The sequence below is a fragment of the Periophthalmus magnuspinnatus genome, chromosome 13 (genome assembly GCF_009829125.3).
Source record: "Periophthalmus magnuspinnatus isolate fPerMag1 chromosome 13, fPerMag1.2.pri, whole genome shotgun sequence".
In the NCBI taxonomy this organism is placed as follows: Eukaryota; Metazoa; Chordata; class Actinopteri; order Gobiiformes; family Gobiidae; genus Periophthalmus; species Periophthalmus magnuspinnatus.
This window is the reverse complement of record NC_047138.1, coordinates 31,099,566-31,109,789: the sequence shown is the minus strand read 5'-3', so window position 1 is coordinate 31,109,789 and position 10,224 is coordinate 31,099,566.

Sequence of the window (10,224 nt, the reverse complement as noted above, 5' to 3'; positions counted from 1 at the left end):
ACTCCCCAGCCCGGCATCACACAACATTATCTCGCGCGTTTTTGGATTTGCGTTTCGAACCGGCCGCTGTCACAAAGCCTTTCGCTCACGCAGACCGGACATATGCTGCGTCCGATCTCCAAATGGTCCGCGCCTGGATCCAGATGGCGCTCGAATCTGAAGCTAAAACGCGGAGCTAAACAAAGGCTGGATTCATGGGCTGTGCTAACGCGGCTAACAAGGCGCTAACGCCGCGGGGCGGATTATACAGAGCAGACAAACACATGCACACGGGAAACACGGGAGAGCCACGCATGGATTTCACATTAATACGACACTGGGAAAGCTGCTGTCGGAGCATTCGGACGGTTAGCGGTCCTCAAAATGGCGTCCGTGACAGAGAAAGGACATGGGATCAGGGCAGATGACAACGTGCAGTGTCAGGGTAAAACAAGGAAGGGATCATTTGTTTTTTAATGTTGATCCGTGCTGTTAATTTTCTCTGAAGTCGAGTTGATCTGATGTAATCCCGCCAGAGCGAGGAAAACACCTTGTGATGTCATCAGGTGGCGGTCCAGAAATGCTCCTCCGTGTTTGTAAAGTTCAGAATAATCCAAATATGTCCACTGCGGGCTGTCAGCGTCTAGTCAAACGCTTCATTGTCTGTGAATCAGGAAGTTTGTTGTTAGCATGCTAGTTGTTCTTAGCATTACCTGTGGAAAGTGTTAAAAGTCACACTAAACCAGGACTAAACCAGGACTAAACCAGGACTAAACCAGGACTAAATCAGGACTAAACCAGGACTAAACCAGGACTAAACCAGGACTAAACCAGGACTAAACCAGGACTAAACCAGGATTAAACCAGGACTAAACCAGGACTAAACCAGGACTAAACCAGGACTAAATCAGGACTAAACCAGGATTAAACCAGAACTAAACCAGGACTAAACCAGGATTAAACCAGGACTAAACCAGGACTAAACCAGAACTAAACCAGGACTAAACCAGGATTAAACCAGGACTAAACCAGGACTAAACCAGGACTAAACCAGGACTAAATCAGGACTAAACCAGGACTAAACCAGGACTAAACCAGGACTAAACCAGGACTAAACCAGAACTAAACCAGAACTAAACCAGGACTAAACCAGGACTAAACCAGGTCTAAACCAGAACTAAACCAGGACTAAACCAGGACTAAACCAGGACTAAACCAGGACTAAACCAGGACTAAACCAGGACTAAATCAGGACTAAACCAGGACTAAACCAGGACTAAACCAGGACTAAACCAGGACTAAACCAGAACTAAACCAGAACTAAACCAGGACTAAACCAGGACTAAACCAGGTCTAAACCAGAACTAAACCAGGACTAAACCAGAACTAAACCAGGACTAAACCAGGACTAAACCAGGACTAAACCAGGACTAAACCAGAACTAAACCAGAACTAAACCAGAACTAAACCAGGACTAAACCAGGACTAAACCAGGTCTAAACCAGAACTAAACCAGGACTAAACCAGGACTAAACCAGGACTAAACCAGGACTAAACCAGGACTAAACCAGGACTAAACCAGGTCTAAACCAGGGCTAAACCAGGACTAAAACTAAACCAGGGCTAAACCAGGACTAAACCAGGACTAAACCAGGATTAAACCAGGGCTAAACCAGGACTGAACCAGAACTAAAGGTAGTTGAGGAGTAACTTTGGTCCACTGCAAACTATTTAGAATTAAATAGTTTTAGTAAATCTGAAATGGCGACTTTACGAAAATAAACTGTTTTATGAAAATTCAAAAATTTTCATTAATTTTGTTGTTTTTTATTAATATTCTGTCAAACCAAAGACGAGTGTGTGAAAAAAAAACTGTGTAAAACCTGCTGTCCCTTTATAGACTATGACCTTAAGTAACAGTAATTACATAAGTCACAATAATTCTCATAGTAGTATGAAGTATTAGTGGTAGTATGTAGTATTCGTGGTAGTACGTAGTATTCGTGGTAGTATTTAGTATTCGTGGTAGTATGTAGTATTCGTGGTAGTATGTAGTATTAGTGGTAGTATGTAGTATTCGTGGTAGTATGTAGTATTCGTGGTAGTATGTAGTATTAGTGGTAGTATGTAGTATTAGTGGTAGTATGTAGTATTCGTGGTAGTATGTAGTATTAATGGTAGTATGTAGTATTAGTGGTAGTACGTAGTATTAGTGGTAGTATGTAGTATTCGTGGTAGTACGTAGTATTCGTGGTAGTATGTAGTATTCGTGGTAGTATGTAGTATTAGTGGTAGTATGTAGTATTCGTGGTAGTATGTAGTATTCATGGTAGTATGTAGTATTAGTGGTAGTATGTAGTATTCGTGGTAGTATGTAGTATTAATGGTAGTATGTAGTATTAGTGGTAGTACGTAGTATTAGTGGTAGTATGTAGTATTCGTGGTAGTACGTAGTATTCGTGGTAGTATGTAGTATTCGTGGTAGTACGTAGTATTCGTGGTAGTATGTAGTATTCGTGGTAGTACGTAGTATTCGTGGTAGTATGTAGTATTCGTGGTAGTACGTAGTATTCGTGGTAGTATGTAGTATTCGTGGTAGTATGTAGTATTCGTGGTAGTATGTAGTATTCGTGGTAGTATGTAGTATTCGTGGTAGTATTTATATCCGTCGTACTCTTTTAGTGTGACTTTATTTGACTCGTCTCGTCTCCGTCGTAAACGTCCCGTTGGACTTGGACCGGGCGGCGTGCGTTTGCTTCGACCGTCTCCAAATCCCACGAGACGCCGCAGGAATCTCCCGCCGCGCGTTAAAAGGCGGAGTAAATACACCCATCACACATTATCCGCTTACATATCGATTTCTGCCGATAACGCGAGTCGGGTTCCTCTCGGGTTCCTCTCCGCTTCCCCCCGCGTTTCAGTCAGGTGATGACAAAAAACACAATGACCTCCGAGCGCCGCTTCAGACTCTGACTTTGGCGGCGGGTTTCGGGTTGAGGTAAAAGCGACAAAGGTGGTATTGATGAAACTAAAATTTATGTTGTGGAAGAGATCGGGTGAACGGCATCCCTCTGGCCGGAGCGGACACCGCGGCACGGACAGAACAACGGGCGCTTTGTCGGGACGGGGGTAATTTTTGGGTGTGGGTTACAGCGCGGAATACCTCAGGAGCAGGTGGCGGGGGTTTTAAAGGGGCGCCGGAGCGTGGAGCCCGGGTCCCGAGGACGCCGTGGGACGAGAGGGGAGGGTTAGAGCGAGGGAAAGTACCTCGTCCTCGCCTCAGGGTGGGACGGGACAACGGAGTACTGTGTGAGAGAGAGACAGGTGGGACGCAGAGGGGAGACAGAGAGAGAGAGAGAGAGAGAGAGAGAGACAGGTGGGACGCAGAGGGGAGACAGAGAGAGAGACAGGTGGGACGCAGAGGGGAGACAGAGAGAGAGAGACAGGTGGGACGCAGAGGGGAGAGAGAGAGAGAGACAGGTGGGACGCAGAGGGGAGACAGAGAGAGAGAGAGAGAGACAGGTGGGACGCAGAGGGGAGAGAGAGAGAGACAGCAAGAGAGAGACAGGTGGGACGTAGAGGGGAGAGAGAGAGACAGGTGGGACGCAGAGGGGAGAGACAGAGAGAGAGAGACAGGTGGGACGTAGAGGGGAGAGACAGAGAGAGAGACAGCAAGAGAGAGACAGGTGGGACGTAGAGGGGAGAGACAGAGAGAGAGAGACAGGTGGGACGCAGTGGGGAGACAGAGAGAGAGAGACAGAGAGAGAGAGAGGTGGGACGCAGAGGGGAGACAGAGAGAGAGACAGAGAGAGAGACAGAGAGAGAGAGACAGGTGGAACGCAGAGAGGAAACACAGAGAGAGAGAGAGAGAGACAGGTGTGACACACAGGGGAAAGACAGAGACAGAAAGACAGGTGTAGTAGTAGCAGCTGTCTCCATGTAGGTAAACCTGCATTTGACCCATCCTCCAGTGTCTCTGGGTTAAACGTGGAGCAGATTTTAGCTGGAAGATGATCATAAACACAAACCCACCCAGACACAGGGAGAACGTGCAAACTCCACACAGAAAAGTCTCAGATCGTCCGGGAGTTGAACCGTGGACCTCGTGGCTGCGGGGCGAGGGGGCTAAACACTTGTTGTGGGTTTTATCTGAGCTGGTGGTTTCGCACAAAGGCTTCTCTCAGTTAATGTTTAGTTTCACGACTTTGCACCTGTCGCACTCTCCTCAACAATGGAGCTCTTGTGTCTGACCCTCCACCACCTTCAGCTCGAATCACTGTTTACTGCAAACGTTAGGAAAAAAAAAAACTCACAACACGTACAACTCTGTCAGTATCGACGCCTGTTCAAATTAGCATCTTTTTTTTTGGTATCCCACAAAAGAGTCAACCATAAAGTACTGTTAAAGCTGCACTACGTAACATTTGCGGTGAGGATCTGGTCTCTATGGAGATGTTAATGCTTTACCTGGCATTTCTTTAACAACAGGTTATATTGCAAAAAAAAAATGTCTTGAAAAACATGAGCTCTTTCAGCGAACGCCGTCGCCTCTCCACAGATCTGACCTGTAACTTGGCCCCGGTGATGTCATCTGCTTGTCTCCATGGAGATAGACAAATTTAATCCCATATTGAAGCATTAAAAGTGACGAATCCTCCACCAGAAAAAGCAAATGTCACGCTAAAGCCACGTTTAATAATAAAGTTTAATGCCATATTGTGAAACATTGCAGGAAAGACGGTTACATCTCCATGGAGACTATCAGACGTGAGTCCCTTTAACCGGGAAAAGTGACACGGTGCAGCTTTAAACCCCTTGAGACAGCAGCAGGCCTAAAGTGTGGGACTAACGCGGGGACGGCGGAGGTGTTAGCTCGGTGCTAATGAGACGCTAATGTGTCTGATAGAGTCTGATTCGCGCTGATTAACCGTCGCTTCACACTCAGGCTCTGACGGCGCACGCCACTACACCAGGAGCTTAACGGTTTGGGGCTTTTGCGAACAGAAATACTCATTTATTTGTCGTATATTATCATCTAAAAGGCAAACTGACGTAGAAGCTTTAGTTCACGTTACAACGGCGTCTTTAAGGTTAAGGTTAACGCTCTCAAAGTCGTCTTTTTACAGCTTCATTCACGTTTCAGTCGCGTTTCAGGTTCTGGTTCCACGGTTGAACTGGAGAGTTGTTTTTTTTACAAAGAATAAGACCCACAGACTGTGTAAAGAAGTGGACGAAAAGACAATGACGTCACCCGCAGAGTTCAGCTCCAAATGACGCTCATGGAGGCTAGCGCAGTTATAGCGGCTAATCTGACCGCGAGTATCATAGCAACCAAAGAGCCAATCCGAAGTGAGGCTGTTGAAACCTGTTGCTAACGCTAGCAGGAGCGACCTCGGGGAAAGAAGGACCTGATTTGTCTGTTTTTAATGTTCAGATCTTGATTTACAGACACAAAAGTGAAATAAAAACCCCAGGATCATGTAGAGGGTTAATACGAACATTTAAGACCAGAATGACGAGTCTGAAGCAGCAGAGACAGAGAGAGAGGGGACAAAAAACAAAAAAAATAAACTCAAAATAGCCCAAAAAAATAAAAATAAAAATAAAAAAAACAACTCAAAATTACTAAAAACAAGCAAAAAAAAACCAAAACCCTCCAAGTAAAAAAAATTAAGAAAATAAACTTTAAAAAATCAATCAAAATAACAAAAAAGTATAGTAAAAAAAACTAAAATAAAATAACAAAATAAAAACCAAAAACTCAAAATAACAAAAAAAACATGTATAAACAAAAAAAAACAAAAAAAAAGAAATTAAACTTTAAACCTAAACTTTAAAATAAAAAAACTAACAAAAAAAGAAGAAAAAAAAAGAAATTCTAATAAAAAAAACAAACAAAAACAAAACAAAAAAACGCAAAACGCAAAAAATACTGAACCTGAACAGGATCATGTAGAGGGTTAATACGAACATTTAAGACCAAAATGACGAGTCTGAAGCAGCAGAAACAGAGAGAGGACACGGTTTTTACGTAGAAAGTGAATTGGAGCCAGAGTCGATGGAGCAGGAAGTGCGCACATGACCACTTCCTGTTTGGAACGCGGCAGCTAGCAGGTTAGCAGGTTAGCTTTATATAAACAGTCTATGATAAAAACCCTAAACAGCATTGTGATCTGCAAAATGTGAAAATTAAAATTTAATACGAAACATTAAACGTTTATTTTGCATTTACTGAATTAAGTTTTGTTAAAGCAACACTATGTAACTTTCTGGGGGTGGCATATCATCCGCATGTAGAAAGTTAAAACCATACTTCAGAACATTCCCCGTGGAAATTGATCAGTTTCATGTCATACTGTGGAAGATTACAGTCGAAGAGCAATATCGCCATGGAAACAAGCAGAAAGAAGACCAAATGAGAGCCAGGTTTGTGGAAATGCGAGCTCGTTCACTGTAAAGACGCATGTTTTTCTGTGTTTTTTGTCTTTTTTTTTTTGCAACAAACGTAACCAAAATAAAAAATCATGTCTATTTTTCATCTAAAAAGTTACATACTACAGCTTTAAATTCTAAAAAAAAACACCTTGAGAACATACCCCTCCACAGATCTGACCTGTAGCTTGGCCTGATGGAGCCACACGCTTGTCTCCATACGTTTAATCCCACACTGAGGCGACTCCAAGCCCCACCGGAAAAGTCCCAGAGTGCAGCTTTAACAGGATGACGTCGGGCTGAAGCGCCGTGAACTTCGAGATAACTCTGTTTTTCTCTCACGTCAACGGCAAACACCCAAACACACGCCTTATCCCGCCACTTCCTGTCGCACATGTCCCGGCGTTTGTTTTAGTTTTTTTTTAGTCAAAACAGGAGATAAATGGACTCACAAATACTCGTTTTTTTGTTGTTGTTTTTTTTTTTTGGGTTACGTCTGTTAAACATTATCTCGTTTAGCGTCTCCTGCTCCTCCGTCGATAACAGATTGATTCGGCGCGGCTGATCTGCTGAGTAAGAAGCGGCGCTGTATCTGAACGTGTCTGTGAGGAAGAGGACGAGGAGGAAGAGGAGATAAGACGAGAGAGAGAGAACGAACGAGAGAAAGAGGGAGGGAGAGCTGATAAAGCGGAGACAGAGGGGAGACGCCGCAAGTGAGTTTAACGTTTGGAAAAGTGGACGCGCGTGACCGGGGCGCTGATATACGCACATTTACAAGTCAAAGGTTCAAACGAGCACGAGAGCGAGGCCCGTCCGCGCGTTTAGCAAAGGGTCGGAGCGTTGTCGTGGCGATTAGCAATTTAAAATGAAATATCGCGGCTTAAAAAAAAAAAAAAAAACACAGGAAAAAACGTAAAAACACACAATGGAAAAACACGACGGAAAAAACTGAGTAAAAAAATGTCAAAAAACACAACTGAAAAAAACCCACAAAAATACAACGTCAAAAAACTACGTCAAAACACACAACTGAAAAAAAACCTGTAAAAACACAACGTAAAAAAACTATGTAAAAACAATGCAAAAAAACTAGGTCAAAACGCACAACTGAAAAAACTACGTAAAAACACAATGTAAAAAAACTACGTCAAAAAACATAACTGAAAAAACTACGGAAAACACAATGTAAAATTAAAGCCGCAAGCGGCATCGAATGGCCCTCGCGGGCCGTGCTTCGCACTCGGCCGACCCGGCACTCCCTGTGGGTGGCGCTAACGCGCCACTTGTCCCTTTTTTTATTGTGGCTTTGGGCTGCATTTGTCACCAAACAAGTCAAAACACATTGGAAGTGCTGATGCACAAAATTCAAAAACATGGGTTTTCCAGGCATCGCCATGGCAACACCGTGCAAAATACAAACTTGGCCCCCTGGACTTTTTTGACGGGGACGACCTGAAGAATCACTGTGCCAAAATTTATGTTCGTCGTTGACGGTAATAGGTCGTTATAAGATTTTGAAATCTACGAAAATTTGGAAATTTTCCCATTAGGATAACATGGGCGCTTTCGCGCATCGCCATGGCAACCCAGTGAAAAATATGACATGGGTCTGATTGACTTTATTGATCAGGATGACATGGGCTTCGCCCATTGACTCAATGTTGACGCTGACATGCTAGCAACAACAAATATGCAAACCCATGCCTACGGCATGGGTTGCTAGGACACAGGAGTCTGTGCAAGGTGCTATCACAGGCTAGTTAGCAATTAGCATGAGCAGTTTTTCAGTCACTTTTGTTGAAACCTTGTAAACAGGACCGTGAACACTCGGATCGATCACAGGCGCCTGAAAATGTCTGAAAATGTCACGTTATCGGACGTTTTAAACTGATCCGGCCGCGTTTGATAAGGTTTAACAAGTTTGGCGACTTTTTTGCAGAACAGTGAACGTCCCACACAGCTCCACAGGCCCCGCCCCCTCCATCTGACATCATGACATTAAACACGAGTGCGCGGTCTATAGTTGTAAATCGATGAGGAAAACATCTGGTGGATACTCTAGTTGTAAAGGCAGTATTGATCTGCGAGCGCCGGAGTGACACGCAGACACATTAAGCGTTATGGAGACACCGGTGGCCTGAGCTGGTACTGCGGTCATTTCCAGTATGTACTTTAAGACCACAGAGTGAACGACCACGGACGGTTTCAGGAAGCGTGAGGTTTCTCTTTCTGAAGCTAAAAACAGACACAGAGAGACAGGTGCACGGCCTTTTAACACATCCATCTGTAAGAAACTGGTTTAGACCTGGTTTAGACCTGGTTTAGACCTGGTTTAGACCTGGTTTAGACCTGGTTTAGACCTGGTTTAGACCTGGTTTAGTCCTGGTTTAGTTCTAGTTTAGTCCTGAGTTTGTCAAAGTTGATCAACTCTTTTCATCATCAGTGTTGTGATGTCATTCCACCTTAGTCTAAATGTGAATGTGTGTGTGTATGTAAGTGCGTGTGTGTATGTAGGGGTGTGTGTGTACGTGTAGGGGTGTGTGTGTATGTGTGTGTGTAGTGTGTGTCAGTGACAGAGACAGTGGCTGATGTGTGTTTGATAAATGCGGCGCCACGACTCAGGACACAACAGAGAAGAGTCTGAGATAAACATCACCTGCAGCAGCACAGAGGGCTCTACTGTGTGTGTGTGTGTGTGCGTGTGTATATATATATATATATATATATATATATATATATATATATATATATGAGATGAGGAGGCATCATCTGCACCACACAGACCAGCTTCTACCATCGCACATATATGTGTGTGTATGTTCATGTATATGTGCATATGTGTGTGTATTTATGTGTGTACAGACCCTTCCAGTGTTTGTAAACAGTGTGTGTGTGTGTGTGTGTGTGTGTGTGTGTGTGTGTGTGTGTGTGTGTGTGCTCCATTAGCTTGTACCTTTCCACACATTAGCTCCAGTGCATTTTCAATGGGAGAGTTAGCATTAGCATTAGCATTAGCATTAGCATTAGACTGAAACCACTCGACCTCACGTGAGTAACACAATAAAAACATCAGCTTGACTCGTCTTTTATGAATGAAAAATGAAACAGACTCTAGTGACGCTTTGACACCATCAGAAATGTAAACTATCACACGAAACTTTAGGTCACACGGGCAGAGAGACGGACGAGAGAGGGAAGGAGAGAGGGAGAGAGGAGGAAGAGGAAGAGAGGGAAGGAGGAGAGAGTGAATGTGATCAGATGAGCTGGCGCTGTCACAAGACGACAGATAAGAGCCGACGCCACCACAGCCCTATCTCTGCATCAGAGCCCGACCAATGTCACGAGAGGTGTGAGAGTCCCACTTTAGACCTGGATTAGACCTGGTTTAGTCCTGGTTTAGACCTGGATTAGACCTGGTTTAGTCCTGGTTTAGACCTGGATTAGACCTGGTTTAGACCTGGTTTAGTCCTGGTTTAGTCCCACTTTAGACCTGGATTAGACCTGGTTTAGTCCTGGTTTAGACCTGGATTAGACCTGGTTTAGACCTGGTTTAGACCTGGTTTAGTCCTGGTTTAGTCCTGGTTTAGACCTGGTTTAGTCTCACTTTAGACCTGGATTAGACCTGGTTTAGACCTGGTTTAGTCCTGGTTTAGACCTGGATTAGACCTGGTCCAGTCCTGGTCCAGTCCCGGTCCAGTCCTGGTTTAGTCCTGGTCCAGTCCTGGTCCAGTCCTGGTCCAGTCCCGGTCCAGTCCTGGTTTAGTCCCGGTCCAGTCCTGGTCCAGTCCTGGTCCAGTCCCGGTTCAGTCCTGG